A 17,640-nucleotide genomic window follows, 5' to 3' on the forward strand; every position below is an offset into this window, starting at 1 on the left:
TACTGAAGCATATCGAAATTATTCCTATTACTTTCCTATTATTGTCTTAAATTCAATAAAATAACAAAAATAAAATGAACAACGAAAGTAAATTCATTGACCTAAATAGTTGCTCCATATTTTTTTTATCTTTTCATTATTTTCACTTAAAATAGATCACATTGGCAATGTGTTATATTTTCTTACATTTGTATAAAGAGAATTAAATTAAAAAAGAAAATGATAAAATTTGTATTTTGTATCTTTGTGTAATTTTATAATAAAATTGTGATTCAGAATTATTTCAGGTTTCTAGTTTTTCCTATAGTATATAGAAACAACTATAAAACGTTTTAAACCGGAACAAAACGGACGTAGAACTGCTACAGAATTGATATAATAACAGTCTAAGGAACCGTAACTTGAACCGATATAGGCTTTCATCCGTAACAGCTTTTTGCATCATTTAGATTCCTCATAACTGTTTCAATCAGAGGCTTTGTATAGTATTTATTGATCCTCAATTATAATAAAAATTTTCTTTTTAATAACATTTAAAAAGAAAGACAATGATGGATTGCATTCTGATAAGATTTTTGACTTGCCAGTTAACGAATTTATAATAAATGATTTTTTATAATTAAAATTATATTTTTAAACAGATAATACTTATGAGATGATTTATATATTTCAAATTATCGAAATTAAGATTTTATATTTCGAATTTTGCTTCTATTTCTATTATTAAAATTTTACTTGATCGATCTTTTCAAACAATTTCAGAATGCATTATTATGTAATATAAGCTATCATATTCCAAGTTTCTTAAAATCAACTGTCAATGTTTCATAATCGAAGGATCTAAAAATTTGGAAATTTCATAAAAGAGATTATGTTGCAATGTACAATTTTAAATGCAACATAAATATCTTAATATCATTAAAATGTTGTTTTTTTTATAACTTAATCTTGATCTTGTTAGTCTATATTGATTTTGATCTTTTAAATATTACACTCATATTTATTTTTCAACAAAGAAAAAACTTTATAATAAAAAGAAAAATTCTAGAGACTGTTTGGAAATATCGAAATAAAATGTACAATACTTTTTTATCATTCAATCAATCGTCACTTCGAAATTGTTCTATCTTCGAAGTGTAGCTTGAATATCATCGGAAATGAAAAATAAAAAAGCTGCTTAGATTCGATGCAGATGAGTGATTTTTCTTATTGCAATAACGGTTATATGATTCGACAAATGTACTATATTTTTAAGGTTAACTGCACATAAATGACAGTATCATTATACATACTCACGACAATTCGGCACTATTCGGTATTTTCCGTATTACATCGTACGATTCCTTTACGAAAATTACCGAAAGATGCCGAAATATTACGAACTTACAATAGTGCTGCGTCATTTGTGTTCACCTAGCTTTAGTAATTTTATAATATTGAAAGTGATATAAAGTGGTTTCAACGTTACGTGAATTTAAATTAATATCTACATCACAACATATTTCAACATCTGTAAGTCGTTTTGTTTTTAATAATATATATAATTCGATCATACGATTTAAAAATTCGCTACAAAAATCATTATAAAAAATATCGAATTGTCGTTGCGAATTGTCGTTACAATAATACTGCGTCATTCGTGTTCATCTTTAATAATTTTAAAAAAGAGTATATATATATGTATATATGATGTTTCAATATTATAGGAATTTAAAATTATATCTTACATTTAACATATTTCAATATTTGTAAGTCGCTTTACATTTCTAATAACATAATATGCATAATTCGATTTTATAATTTGCCACGAAAGATGCTGAATTATTGCGAACCATAATAGTATTGTGTCGTTCGTATTCATCTTTAGTAATTTTATAATATTGAAAATGATATATAAAGTGGTTTCAACGGTATTTGACTTTAAATTAATATCTAAATCGCAATATATTGCAATATTTATAAGTCTCTTTACGTTTCTAATAACATAATATATATAATTCGATCGTAGAATTTGCTACGAAAATCGTTATGAAAAATGCTGAATTGTCGTTGCGAATAGTACTGTTATTTATGCACTAGTTTTAGAATTTTTTAATATTCGAAATAGTATACACAATGATTTAATTTAACGTTACGTGAATCATTAATTTAAATCCATTGTTTGATTCGATATCTATATCGCAATTTTTAATTTTTAGTAATATAATACAATTCTATGATCGCATTACGAAAAGATGCTGTATTATCCTTTCGAATTCAATTGTATCACGTCGTTTATGTGCACCTAACCTCAATCGAGAAACAGCGTGATCATGATATCAGAAAGAAGCACGAAAATAGAGACCAAAAGACGAGCATCACGACAGGTCGTTTCGGGCAACCATTTTTGTTCAGTCGCGTTTATTTCTTTTCGTTTTACGATCAACGATTTCTTTTCCCCTCCACCTGCCTTTTTATTCCTTCTTTCCTGGTCGTTTTTTGAAACTATGCGACCCAATTCTTCATCGACGCCCGTTTCTGATCGCGATTTTTCCTCCATGAATTTTCCGTTTTCGGCCAGAAGAAGACGAATGTTCCCGATATCGATTCACAAGCAACCATTTCTTCGATTTGTTCTATGTTCGTTCGTATTTTTTCCTTTCTTTTCTTTTTCTGATTTTTTTTTCTTTTTACTTTTGAGACAAAGACCATGTCGGACTAATATATATTTTAAAATATATATATATATATTATATATATATATTAGATAATTATTATAATATATTTCAAAATCCAATTTTCATTTGCATATTAATTGGATCTTTCAAAAGTAATTCCCACATCTTTGATAACGCTGATTGACGATTATTTTAAAACAACCGCCAATATTTTTCAATCAATTCATTGATATTCTATTATGAGCTACATTTTCCCATTAAGAGAAAATCTTGAAATGGAACAGAGAGAAAAACGATAAATGGTTTTAATTAATCGGTGGGAAAGTGGGTCGGTCGAATGTTGATGAGCTTCTTCATAGATGGTTTAACCACCATTCTCGTTTCGATGAAACCATACGATTCGGCGTACGAACAAATGGAACGATGTCTCGGCTCGTGTGGTAACAAGATAATCAAGCTCGATCGTTAAGGGACATTTTACTTAGATGAATAGGTTTCACTCGATTGCTTTGCTTAACTTGGCTCATTATGCGTATCATAGTACTTGAAACTGCGTTGAAATTGGGCTGTTCTGCAATAGGGCTCTTTTTTTAAAACGTTCGCGCCACAGATACTTGAACATATTTAAGACAATCTATACTGTTGTTAGAATATATTCTTCTATCCATTCTTCCCATCGCAAACATTTCCAACAAGAAATCTCTTACTAAATCTGTTTAAGTGTCATTAATGTCGTGTGACAGAAAATTTTTCTTTAAGTGAGTGATTGATATTTTAGATAAAAATAATATGAAAAAGATATAAATGTATAATATATTTTTTATTTTTCATAAATCTTTAGATTAGATTTATGTAGTATCTTCGTGTATGTAACTTATCGTATTTGTAATCTGTAATACGTTTTTCAATTTTTAAAATTTTTTTTAAAATGATATAGATATTTTTATATTTGTATAAAGATGATTCAATAGAAATTCTTAAATGATTGACATTTGAATTTGTATAGAGTTAATTAGTATATCAAAATTAAATATGATGATATTATTAATATGATTTTTATTAATATGTCTAAAAGAGTCTGTAATAATCGTAAAATAATTTTTGGAAATTTTTTATTTGCAATTATTTATAGAAATTTTGGTAGTAAATATTTTTGATATTTGTTTATTTAAATATAATTATGAAAATTGATAAAAATTGCTTTATATGTGAATTTTTTATTGGATCATATAAAGTTTTTTTTATCTTTCAAACAAAATAAAAAAATTTTTTCATATATTATTAAAGATTAATAATATAATTCATTTATTTTAATAAGAATAGCATAGAGGAAATAAGCAATGAAAAATAATATAGGTAATAGGTAGGTTTTTAATGTAATTGTAAATAAAAACTGGTAACAAAGAAAAAACTTGATAAACTAGTTTTTTAATATTTGTAACAAGTTGGCCTTGTTGAAATTATCTTGAAACTTGTCAAATTTTTCATTTTTTCAACTTTTATGCTACCAGATGATAGATAAAAAAACAACATAAAAAAATCTATTAAACTTTTTTCTTATAATTTGCAATTATTAGAATATTATTAGAATTTAATATACAAAATATTTATACATACATATATTACATAGATGATTTTGAAAATCACAAAAAAATTCATTTCTGATGTCGTTAAAAAAAATAAAAAAATAGAAAAATTAACTTTAATTTCTGATTCCCAGTAGTTCGAAAAACGTTAGCACATTTCGAGATAAATGCTTTGTTAAAAAATTTGAAACTCTTTTTTTTTTTGTTTTCGATTGTACAAAGTTTTCGCGACGCGAATGTTAATTATAGACTTGTAATCATCCAACGATACATTGAAAAATAAATGTTGATACGTTACTTATTTTTCAACCGATCGATTGACTCTACCATTTATAAACAAAATACTTTAAAAAAATAAAAAAAAAGAAAGAAAAGAAGGAATGACTAACTCGATTTAAAAATTAATTAGTGATTTTATGTCGATATTGACCTCAAAATACCAAGGATGTACACGAGGTTTCTTTCTGAATGATATAAATTATATTGAAATTGTTGTTGCATTTATCACACCGATAATTACGTGAAATTGCAGAATAGATGCGTGTAGTTTTGTGTTACGAAACGTTATAGAATTTTGCCTCGAGATCTATGATAGAATTATCTTATCATTATTGAACGAATCGAATATACATTGGAGAATTAAGGCGAAATGCAATTTTATAATGCCATTTTTGATTTTTAATAGCGGATAAAAATTATTTTTTAGAATATTATTCAATTATTATTTTTTATCCTTTTTATGAAGTTTTTTTTCAATAATTTGTTTTTCGTTTTTGACAGAGAAGTCATAAGCATCGTGTGCTTGTACATTTTTCATTTTTTTTTTTTTAAATTTTCATTTGGATTAATTCGAGCATTGAAATAATTCATCTTTATCAATTTTTCTTTTAAATAATATTTTTTATTATATAAGTATAATTTTAGATGAAAGAAAATTTAAAATTAGATATTAAGAAAGATGAATTTTTGCGATAAAATTACTTATATTATTCATTTTGTCAATTTTTTCCAAAAAATGATTTATATTACAATCATAATAAGTAATCAAAATATATTTATAAATATTCATTAAAAGTGATCCAATCTTCTAACTGTTAAGTAAGTGTATAAATATTTACATATATTAATATATTTCCATTTTTTATTAATGTGAAATCGAAAATCTCGTTTCAGATTCAAACATTAGCATACAGTAATAAAAAAAAAACGTTACGTAACGATTGAATTATAGATGGCGCGAGAATCATCTAGTTTTCGTGTGGCAATTACTGTTTGAACCGGTAGATGTCTATCCTTTTCTTTTTTCTCGTTATTCCTGATCGCTAATAATCTTCACCTTCGCAAGGTTGCGGTATATATTACCAGCCTGGTTAATAAATTTCTGTTTCTTGACGGCACGCGACGTATGTCGCATTCTCGAATAAATACATCGAATATATATCATTTCCAGTCGTTAAATTCTCACATTTCGTCGTCTTTTTTCTTCTTTCCTGTTCTCGGTCAACGAATTATTTCCATACGATTTGCAAATGATATACAGAGATATTTCGGTTTTACGCATGGAAACAAAGGCTTTCTGGTTCGATAGAGTCTATTACCTCCCACGTGCTCCGACTATTATGACCGTATTTTAAAATTAGATTGATATCTTTTAGAAATTGATAGGCTATATCCGTTCTTATCTTTCTATTAAAATCTTGATATCTATACAGAGTGTTCTTATTTTGTTCCTGCAAATAGTTTTATCTGTATTTTACATGCAATAAAATATCGTATAAATATAGAATAAATAAATAAATATATAAATAAAGAAATAAAATAATCGTAAAAAGTAAGGACACCCTATATATTTCGCGAATCCTCTCGGTCGGTTAAACGTTTCTTCGTGGCCCACACTGTTCTCATTTTCGATACTTTTGTATTCTCTATTGAAAACGAGAAAAAAGTAAAGAAGAAAGTAGATCACTCGCTATCTTATATTCGATACAGGATATTTAATGATGAGAACACACATCCGAAAGTTCTTTCACGTCGTTTGTATAGATGAGGTGTTATTACGATATATCGAGTTTCTACTTCTTCTTCTCTACGCGAACGATATACGAGAATAACTTTGAGAATACGTAGAGTGCTACATCAATAACAATTGAATCGCGATAGAATAACGGGTTGTAATTTCGATGAGGGTCCATTAGGAGAAAGTTATTGATTGTTCATGCCACGGTCACGTGGTTTCACCGTTATCAAGAACAAATTCGCGTGGCAACCTTCCCTCGCAGACACCGTTCTTCGATATCGCATTCCAGAAGCCGACGATAACTCAACCGCTCGCAACTGTTTCTGTCATCGTTATTGCCACTGGGCTGTGTTGTTATGTACAATCGCGCGACATAGCAATAGCACGCCGTGTTCCTATAATTTACATCAGAAATAGTGCAAAAAATAAATTTTTCCTTAATAACGATAACTCGACAAAAGATTTTCTACGAATTTTAGAATTTTTTCAGCATTTTCATTTTATTTTCCGATCGAACAGATCGAAGAATCTTACAATTTCTCGAAGAGAATTAATTTCTCCCCTTTAATACTTGAATATTAATTCCGCCAGGAATATTCTGGACCTTTTAATAATTAAAAATGCAGAAAATCAAAATCTTTGGATTTCCAGTAATTTCTCAAGAAGTGAATTACGATCGATTATGGCATCGATTATGAATACAATTCCCGATAATCGCGAACAAGCCGTGAATTATTCGAACGGTAACATTTACGATTCAACGAAAATGGGTAAACAGTTTCGGTAAATTATCGATCGTTCCAGTTAACCAAGGTGGTCGTGAAAACTGAATATTCCAAACGCTTAAAGGTGAACCTGTTTATATCTGTTATATATTCACCGTGCAAAGTCTATTTCTATTCCAAGTACTTATTTCTAACCATTGTATATGTATTCACAGTATGCGTATTCCTCTTCTCATGAAATTTCCATTTTAATAGCGTGCACGATCATAGAAACAAGACGTAACGAAACGCGAGTGCTTTTTTTTTTCTCTCCCAAATAAGATTCCCGAATTCCAAGTTCGATGAGATTGTAATAATGTTGAAAAGGAAGAAATGAGGATCGAATTATTTTTCCAAGCTTTATTTCTACATTTATATTGAATTTCGCGGAGACAAGACGAGGGAATTAAAAATTATCCATATTCGAGGAATATATAAGATTTGGAATTCTTGGAAAAAACGACGTAGTAATCTTTGATTTCTTGTTATATAAGTATCTAAAAGATGGATGGATATACTTTGTACTATTTATACGTTTATATTTATTACGTATCCTTGTGTTAGATCGCTGTTGAGTAGATATTATTATTTACATCGTGGCAGATAAGTAATAGACAAATACGCTTATCGTGTAATTATTTATTACTTACCTTTATCATTAATGTCAGAAAATGATAGCATCTTCTATTAAAATATCTAGTTTCACACTCTGATTGTTAGTCTATTAAAAATTCCAGTCCAATCGAAATAATGAATTGAAAATCTTCTTTCGTAATATTTAATTTATATACTTATCCAATTTCAAAAATCCACGTATGTTTTTACTCAAATTTATTAAAATCGATCATTTCAACACCCTGATGCATCAATGCGTCAATTTTTCATCGAATAAATTTCGACTTAAATCGTCGAGTTGCAATATCTCGGAACATGTGTCACGCGTTTCTTGTTTGTTACCTTGAGATTTTCTACGCGAAAGAATACCCATATGCGAGGACTGAATCGAAACTGGATCGAGGAATTTGACGGGAGCCGCGAATAAATCGATCTTTTTACCCTTGATTAGAATGTCACCGACCGCTTTGGCACTCGTCCCAAAGTCACCGGTTGATTTCTATTGCTTTCGCATTGCGACTGAGCCGGTTCACGGTAATTTAGACACTTTGTCAATTTTAGTATCCGCCCCACTGCCAAATACCTTCGAAGAATGAAACTGCTTTGGCAGCGGATACGGATTTTTCGACGTTTAACTCATTGCATTTTTCAGGAACGAATTATATCGAGCGAGGATCGAAAAGCGATGTTGAAAATATAAAAGCTTTTGTTAATATTTCCTTTCTTGTAGGAATCGCACTAATTGTCGTAAAATTTACTTCGTGAATCGTAAGGTTTTGAAAATATTAAATTGTAATTAATATGAAGTATCGAGATCGCTTTGTCTTGTAATATTTAAAATATTACAAAAGTCATGAATATTAAAATAAAGTTTAAAGAGAAGAAAAGTGATCGATATACAAAGAAGTATTTATATGGTTCCATTAAAAAAAAATAAATTTTTGAATTTTTTCGTATTATAGCGCAATATAATTAAAGTTACGTTGTTGTATAAATTGCTCGATTTATATATACACGAGTTAAATATAAGATTTCTATTTTTATATTGGAATTTCTGCCACTTATTTTCGAATCTGAGTACAAATAGAAAATAGCATTTATAATCTTGATTTAAGCTTGACATTATTTTCAAATAATATTTGACATAAAATTAAAATAGTATTCCTAACCTCTTAGCTATCTACAACGAGTATGTTCGTCATCTCTTCATTTTTACGATACAATTCAGTTAAACACTTTTAAAATAGGACATAATTAACAGATGAAGTACAATTCGTAATATTTCATTTTTCTCCTTCCCAATTTTAAGATTTTCAAATTTCATTCTACCATCTTCCGCCACATTTAAACATCTAATCTTATTTGCGTAAAACAAATAAATCTGCCAAAAAAGGCAGATTCTCCCCAAAGAATAGAGGAGAATCGCGAGGTTTCATGGGATAAAACATCATTTCCGGGAAGAAATTTCTTATCACGAAGACGAACGCAACAAAGTGCAAAGGAAGCTCGCTATCCGGCTGCCTCCTGATTAACATCGATCGAGGAATCCGCGAGTTTTCCTTCTGTCTCGATTCGCAATTCCTCCCCCACCGCGCCCTCGCTTTGCATTGTTACGTATTCATAAGCAACGTTACGTAAGCGGTTCGAAGGGGAACTAGAATTTCGCCCGGAAGCCATCGGCCGTGGCGAAACGATGCGCTTGGAATCGCGCGTGCGTTGCAATTCCACCGAGCCGGAAGGGTTATGCCTTCGACTTTCTGCTTTTCAGAAGTAGTTTAATTAACTACTCTGTAGGGAAATTTCGCTTTAATGGGGTCGAACGAAACGATAAGGAATTCTCTCGATTTGGCGTGAAAGTGGGCGCAAAAAAGGATAGGGTATGCTATTTTTAGGGTTTTCGCCGGGTATAGGTTGAGCTTGTGGATAAAAGTTGATTGACAAATCGATGAAGTAAGAGGTAACCGCAACCTGGTACTGAAAATAATCGAATCGTGAGCCTTGGAATCTTTGCGAACGAGCCTCGTTATTGTACTATGAAAATATCGTGAAAATGGATATCTTGATGAGAGACGTATTTTAAAATGAAATGAGTTTTTCGAGGATCACCTTGAAAATGTAAAAAGATATATCATTATTTGCAACAATTTTCTTTTTACAATTTGATAGATTAAAAAAATAACGTCTTAGATTAAATTTGGACGTATCTACGTATCGCGATTCGTTTCAAAAATAGTAGATAATTTATTATAATTATCCGATAAATAACTCGTTCATAAATTTACAAACAATTTTTAATCTTCAAAAAAGAACATACTTTTTCGAACCATTATTAAATTGCGGATTTTTATGCAAAATCAAATTTTTATGAACAAAAACTAAAGAAATAAAGTTTAAAATTTCCTTTATTCCTCAAATATAATAACTATTTTTTAAACGCAGCATCCACATGCGCTCCACATATTTCACAATTCCCTGAAATGATAATAAGGAATGGCCGAACGAACGAATTAAAAAGAACGGGCGAAAGATTCGCCCATTCCATTTGTCGCGAATCGTAAGTGTCGTGAGAAAGCGTAATGATTCGTATTGATCGTGCGAACCCCGTGAACAACAATGTCTCACACAATCAATTGTTGCGTTACATTAATAACGCATAGACGTAGTACGGCAACGGGTGTACCTTAAGCGATGGTAATTATTGTTCGTTCTCCGGCGAGCGCATCGGCCTGTTGTACGCCGAACAATAAGGCACGTGACCGTCGTTACCGATAATTAACATGGTGGTTGCTCGTCGATAACGTGGCAAGAAAACACGTTCCAAGTACCTGAGCTCGCGATTTCGCCCGTAATCGCGCCCGTTGTGAATAATTATCGTGAATTAAATTTAATATATCGGCAGTCGATTTGTTCGGGTGTTTTGATTCGACCATTTCGACGAAATATTCACGAGTTTTATAAATGCGTATGAATGTCGGTAACGATGAGACCTATGCGCGCAATGATACAGTGTCAACGTATAGGAATGCTTTTAATTTGCACCGTTTAACCTTTTCAAGCTTGCCATTTGGAATACGTAGTTGACTTTAACACTTGCGTCTTTTAATACGGAGGATTGCTTTGAAATATTATTCGAAGAAGTATTGGATCTCGAATTGGATCTTAAAAAATCGTTTTTTTTTTTTTTTTTTAGTCCGTTTCGTGCTTGATGTGGAAATTTTCGAATAATCGGTATCGTTTAAAAATTTATTTTTAACGTTATTTTTTCGTGTTGATTTTTTTATCAAATTATACACAAAATACACAATCTTTAATCGAGCAACGTATAAAGTAAGAAATAACAAGAATAATAATCGTAATAAGTAATATATATATAATAATAGTATTGTTATGAACGTTGACATAAGAAATCATAACATTTGATTCGACCCGAAATATCGATTTAACTGAGTCGTTTCCCGGACACCGAGCGGAACGGTCGTGTTTCTCTCTGCTCTCCGTAAGAAATATTACGTTCGTTTAGAAAATAAATTAATATTATTAATAAACTAATTAATTGATCGTAAAAAATATAAAGAATCGCGCACTTTTTTCAATGCTTATATATAAATTTCTCTAGAACGATTTTTACGCGAAGAAAGGGTTAGATTTTATACTCCTACATATATTTTTACATTTTATCCGTATACATTTATAAAACAATAAATCAAATACCTTTGTTTTTTTTTTAAAAACGATCTTTCTTCGAAATACGCGTATCGAACATTCTTCCAAAAAAAAAAAAAAAGAGGATTATCTTATTTGCACAAGAACCGATGCAATATCGATATTTCAACTTGTTCAACCGAGTTCCGCATTAATTTCAATAAATTCTCCATGGTCGAGTCGAAAAGCTCGAGATCCTTTTGCCGCAATATCGAGAGCGGAAGGTCTCGGTTAATTATCAGCTTATAATTGGCACGTCTTATTATTAGCGCGTACACGTGGCGGCGGAAGCGGTGCTCCAAAGCCGCGTTTCTTTTTTCCTACGTTGCCTGCCCTCCGGTGTAACGGTGTTCCACGACGGCAATTCAGACGCGTGCATTTCGATTGAAGTCAACTCGATAATCGTCCTCCTTGACGAGCCGACTCTCGACCCTCGACGGGCATTCCTTTATAAGCCAGCTGCTCGCGGATCTTCTCGGCCGGTGGAGGAGGAGGAGGATCCATTTCGCTCTCCCCTTCCGTTCTGGCTTCTCCTCCGCGCATCAGAACGCCACTTGCGTTCCCCGTATTCGATGCAGTCGATCATTGCGGCTATTACATCTCGATTGCTTTCAACAGCTTCTCTTGTTTTTCGCGTAGAATAATACCGCCAAAGAAAAGAAGGATGACGAGCTGTTGGAACAGAGAGTTGCTTCTCAATCGCGGTTTAACGTAAATGAGTGGTTCGATTCAATTCTTGGATTCTTCCTTTTAATATTGTACACATGTATCTTATTACGTCATACTATGCTATAGTATCGTACGATATAATGGTATAATATAAGGAAATTCGGTAGATTCGACGCGATATTAATTATAAAAGCTTTAGTTTCCATTGTGAAATTGCATGTTCTTTTTTACACCCTTGCTCCTCGACTGATTCGTTTTCAACGAAAAAATCGAGCAAGCGCGTTTAGAAAAGAGAAGAAAAGAACATTTGTGACGAAATCGGTACACGATCCGAGAAAGGAATATAACATCCTAAGTGTGAAACTCGTCAGATTCCCAAGATACCGCGCAGGATCGGGTTTCTTGCAGCCTAGGAAAACTGGTCTGCCCGGAATCACGCGCCACTTACCATCCACTGCCATTTTCTTATTTCCAACATTTGGAATTTCTCGGCGTGACACGCGTGCGTCGAGGAATTTGACCGATCTCTCGGCTTTTCGTCGCACGGGAAATGACATGACATGATAATAACAATCGCGATAATGCACTTGGGGTCGAGTTCACGGCCAAAAGGATCGATTAATTCCGTATTTCGCCCGATCGTCAAAATGCCAGACACCTCGACACCGGAGGAATCCGGGATGGAATTGTGGGCCGGTCATCGTTTTCGGATATTGGCCCCCGGGTGAAGGAACCTGTCAATCGATCGGACAGCCCTCCATTTATCGCGATTATTGTGAATCGGAGAAGTTCGCAAGATGGATCGAGAATTTTTACTCTTGCGTAGATTGTTTGTCGATGCCCTGTGGATATTTTTAAACTTGGCTTCGATTTATCGTTATTTCCTTCTCGCGTTGAAAGCTGTAATAGGCACAAATTTGAAGTTTTTGTAATTTTTTTTTCTATGTATTCTATAGATATATATGGGATATTTTCCAAGTTTCATTCGAAATTGTTGGTACAGTTTTCGTTCAAGATTAATAAAATGAATCTAATAATGAAAATTATTAGATATTTCATTTTTTTGTATTAAATGTATCGTTATTAAAAATACTTGGGACATATTTCTTCAAAAAATTGGTCTTGTGACCAACACTTGTTGAATTATTTAAAACAATATATCGTAAAATCTTAACATTTTTAATACTAAAATAACGATATAAAATATTATTTCAATTGGACCAAAGTGAAATAAGCTGCATAAATAAAATATACAAAAATTATCCGATGTTAATATGCGAGACTTTACAGACTTTATGTACGTAATGTCTGCGTTTTCAACGTTGTCGATTTTGAGAGTTTTTCTTGTTCTCAAGTACATCTGTGCAAACAGTTTGCTAACTAAAACGAATGTTTTCCGATGAAGACGTCACGAGACGTGACGCAAATGCGTGTGCAGCGGTGTAGCCAATTTGTTTCAAAGATTGTTATTCAAATCTGTTTAATACAATTTCTTGATAAAATTTATCGATAATCGTGGCTATAAATAAAAATCACATCCACGTTTCCATTTGAAAGAAGAAAAGAATTATGATAAGTCCACTATTCTTTCCTCTTCAATTAAAATGTTGTTATATTTTTTAAAATGCATACATCGAAATTGATTAAGATGCGATTTTCAAGAATTTTCACGGATATCAAAGAGAACCTCATATTGCCTATTTTTGTAATAATAACAAGCGACGATAAAGAATAACGTAAAGAATTTAATTAATATGATAAAACGATAAAAAGATAATAATAGCAAATATTATTCGTTAATAGTAAAATATTTATGCGATAAGATAAAATGAAGTAAAATAGATAACATATATTTATTACACTTTTAACTTCTTTTTTAAACTCCTTGATTACTCGTGTATTTCTAAAAATCCACCGTATTTAAAATTTCAAAAACACGTATTTTAGGTTAATGAAATCCATGCGAATTCCCAAGTGATCAAAAGGCTAATCTATTCGCCAAACGAGGGAGAATGAAAACGAAATTTTAGATAGGACATTTTAATTTAAGCCTGATCCTCCTCTCGTATTTTCGCGAATATTCGCAAGGATTTATTAGTTTCCAGCCCGGTAATGGGACGCCTTTTCGGGATTGCGAAACTGTCAAAACCAAAATTCCAATATCTGACGGCGGATCGTTTACAGTTACCTGCATTCTCCGGTTAGAAAACGGTCCTTGTCCCCTCACGTTCGAAATCGAGTTGCGGCGAGCTATCGTCGTTGCGGTGCTCGCAGTACACCAATATTTCCCTGATAAAAAGAGGACTTGGATGGTTAAAATTTTAATTCCTGTTTGAAGATAAAAATATTAGAGAATATTAGTGCGTTCGACTTCTTGGAGGATCGATATATAAAAACGTCGAGGCTTGTTTATAAGCAATTTATTCTTTCTCCTTGTTTTGCTCCATCAATTTTCATTTCATCTCTTATACTCCTTGCCATTATTATAAAAACCACTAAAAGTACGCGAATCGATTCTTTTACGATTCAATTTGTAATTTGATTGGAAAAATAATTCCTCAACCGAATTTAAATCGGAGAACGAAGGTGGAAGAAGGGGAAAAAGGGAGAAAAGTACCTCTCCCTGGTACTAGCCGCGTAATTATCATACATTAGCGAGTTATCGGTAAGCCAGCGCCAGTTAAACTTCCCTTCCACGGGATTAAACCTCGTTGCGGGAAGATTTTGCCGGCAGTCGAATGGCCAAATGCCCTTTAGCTCGATTTTCCTCGGGATACTTGATAATAGCGCGGTAAATGGCCAAGATAAGCTTGGCAGCGAGTGGATTCGTGAGGCATCGTGACAAACTGTTCGTGTCGTTAGTTAACGGACTATGGCAAACGTGTGCACGCATACTAGACAGAATTTACTGCTTTCAGGTTACGTAATCCGTGCGTGTTGACCATATTGGATCGATAGATCGAACGATATATGGATCCTCGTAAGGGTTCGATACGTTCCCCTTGTTAACCTTGTTGACCGTGGTGTAAACGATTGGATTACGACGGTAGAACGAGTTGAAAATTATTGGACATCTGGTGTGAGAGAAATTTAAATTAATAATGGTTTTATGCTAGGAGCAGTGATTCCCAATCGATACCAATTGCGAGAAGGAAATATTTCGATACGCGGTGAAACAATGATGAAGAGCGTACGTCATATTACGTAAAATATTGTGTATAAATTGTGTCACTCTATGTAAGCAACAACAGATCGTTGCTCGAATTTAAAAATTGAAACTTTGACTTTTCTCCCGACGCTTAAGAACTCGCTCAAGGAATAGATAAAACCATGCCATTGAACTCATTTTTTTGTTTTATTCCGATATCTCGATCGGTCGTCGAGATACACGGATGCGAAGTGTACTTAACGCAATACAGAAATTATGAATGGGCTCGCGACCTAGTGACCTACATTTTTTTCCTAGAAATGCGTATTATGTTTTTCTAGGAATCGTATCATTTGTTTAGAGTTTGGAATAGGTCAGTGAGGCTCAAGTATACACGTTAAAGACCGAGATAGTGGACGATTAAAAATTACTTTTTTCTTTACACGACGATATCTCGCAAATCGGAAATCGTATCGAGATAAATAAAAAAGCTTCTTAAAAGGTAAAGTCCCGCGATTCTAACGATCGTTCATTCGAAAGTCGCTATCTTCGATTTAAAGTTTTTCTAATAATTTTAACAGGGTTTAATTGGGTTTAAGGTAAATGGTTAAAAATTACTTTTTCTTTGTACGGTGATATCTTGGGAGCCGGAAGTCGTATCGAGGTAAATGAAACAGCGTTTTACGCTTTTAATAATTTTTCATTGACGGGAAATCATTTTCTATGGTGTATTAGCGGTTTAAAGTTTTTCTAATTTTAATAAAGTTTAATCGAGTTTTAAGACAAATTACGCAATAAATGTAATTTTCTAGTTAATCAAACCGATTTTATAGCCGTAATTTTTCCCAATATCTTATTTACACTTATGTAAAATATATTATGTAAAATATGTAGAATATGTAAATATGTAAAAATATGCATACTCATCAGAAATTGGTAATAATTAACCAAATAGTAATTAGTATAAACGATAACAAATTAGTTAAATACTTGATTAGCTAAATTATACACATGTTCTTTTAAAGAGCCGTAAACATGTTTATCATTCAATCTACTATTCGATATTCAAAATAAGCTAAACAACATTTACAAATTTATCAGAAAGAAAAATTTCTAAAAGATCGTTTCAAAGAATATTTCAATATGAAATTCCTTTTTATACGATAAAAAGCCATAAAAGTCAAAATTAACAGAAGAACGATTCATTTTTAACTTCGATGTAGCTCTAAGTGGTCGTTAAACATTCGTTTCGAGAGATTGAGATTTATCGTTCGTTAGACGTTAATTTATTAGAATAGATTGGAGTGATAAGAATATTTAAGAAGGCGCGGTTCGAGGAGGAAAATAAAGTTCGCCTGTGAAATATCGTGTCACGGCGAAGGTTCACGGTGCAAGGTGAGTCGAAAATAGTCTCATAAGATTTCACCGTGCCTGCCCATCGATTTCTTTTCCCGATTACGATAGTTAAACGTACGCGACCAAACCGAAAATAGATCTGCGTCAGATCTGAATAAACATAATCGCGAATTGACTTGCATCCATCGAAACTCCACCTAATCCTCCACCTCGTTCTTACTCATACTTATTTTTTTCCAATTGCTCTCATTTATGAAGTCATCTTCGTGCCTGTTGCACATGAAAGATTGCACAGCGGGTGTATTCAATCGTGCTATTTAAAAAGCTTTATCATTCGAAAGATATTTTTTAATAAATTATCAAAAGTCTGAAATGAACTTTGAAAATAATCAGGCACGACATTTAATCGGTTACGTTATCACTGATTACGCTGAGACACGAGCGAGAAGTTGAGCGTGAAAGTGCGGCAGGAATCATATTCGATTGCGAAAAGCAAAATACACGAGATCTGTGGCTAGCGTTTTCATCCGAACTCGATTGCGAAACTGCGAATGACACACAATCCGCACAACCTTGGAGAGCAGCCTTGCCCACGGCTAATGCAATGCTCGCTCGTGAATTATACCGGGTGACGTCGGTGAAAGTTGTACCGTTCCATCGGGTTGCTGTGCACATCGATCGCTCGCTCCCCTCGTCGGGAGAAATTTCGTTTTCCTAGGATTTACGCGTGTATATATAACCGGCAGAGAATCTCGTTTTTTTTTCGATGATACTTTTTATTTCGATTTTATTTCGTTATTTTATTCTGCGATTTCTTTTTCACAAAATTCTTCCCCTTCTTGTTAAACGTTACGCTGAATTTTAACTCGATATCAGATACGCTTAATTTTGATTCAAATAAGCGTCAAATTGATGGTATTATTCAACGGTTATTTATTTTAATTAAATTGATCATTGTTACGCGCAACAATCTAATTATTTAAAATATTATCATATAACATCGCGTTGAAAACCATACTTGTACCAGAGTCTGATTTACATCTACCATTTCTGTCGAAAATTATTTAAATAATTCACACGAAATTTATTTTGTTATTTTTTACTTCACTTATAAAATCGACCATCC

General features: G+C 32.3%; 1 protein-coding gene across 6 annotated transcripts in view; it reads left to right on the forward strand.

The window, feature by feature from the left end:
• LOC107997090 (early estrogen-induced gene 1 protein) overlaps positions 1 to 17,640 on the forward strand; it is a 65,843-nt gene that overhangs the window by 27,257 nt on the left and 20,946 nt on the right. The window contains exon 1 of one of the 6 annotated variants that reach the window (XM_062072194.1): positions 1,364 to 1,512. The exons of the other annotated variants lie outside the window; for them this stretch is intronic. The gene's annotated coding sequence lies outside the window, so the exon portion shown is untranslated. Of the gene's footprint in view, positions 1 to 1,363; positions 1,513 to 17,640 lie in introns of those variants that run through there. 6 annotated transcript variants of the gene reach the window in all.

The sequence above is a fragment of the Apis cerana genome, linkage group LG3 (assembly GCF_029169275.1).
Source record: "Apis cerana isolate GH-2021 linkage group LG3, AcerK_1.0, whole genome shotgun sequence".
NCBI classification, from domain to species: domain Eukaryota; kingdom Metazoa; phylum Arthropoda; class Insecta; order Hymenoptera; family Apidae; genus Apis; species Apis cerana.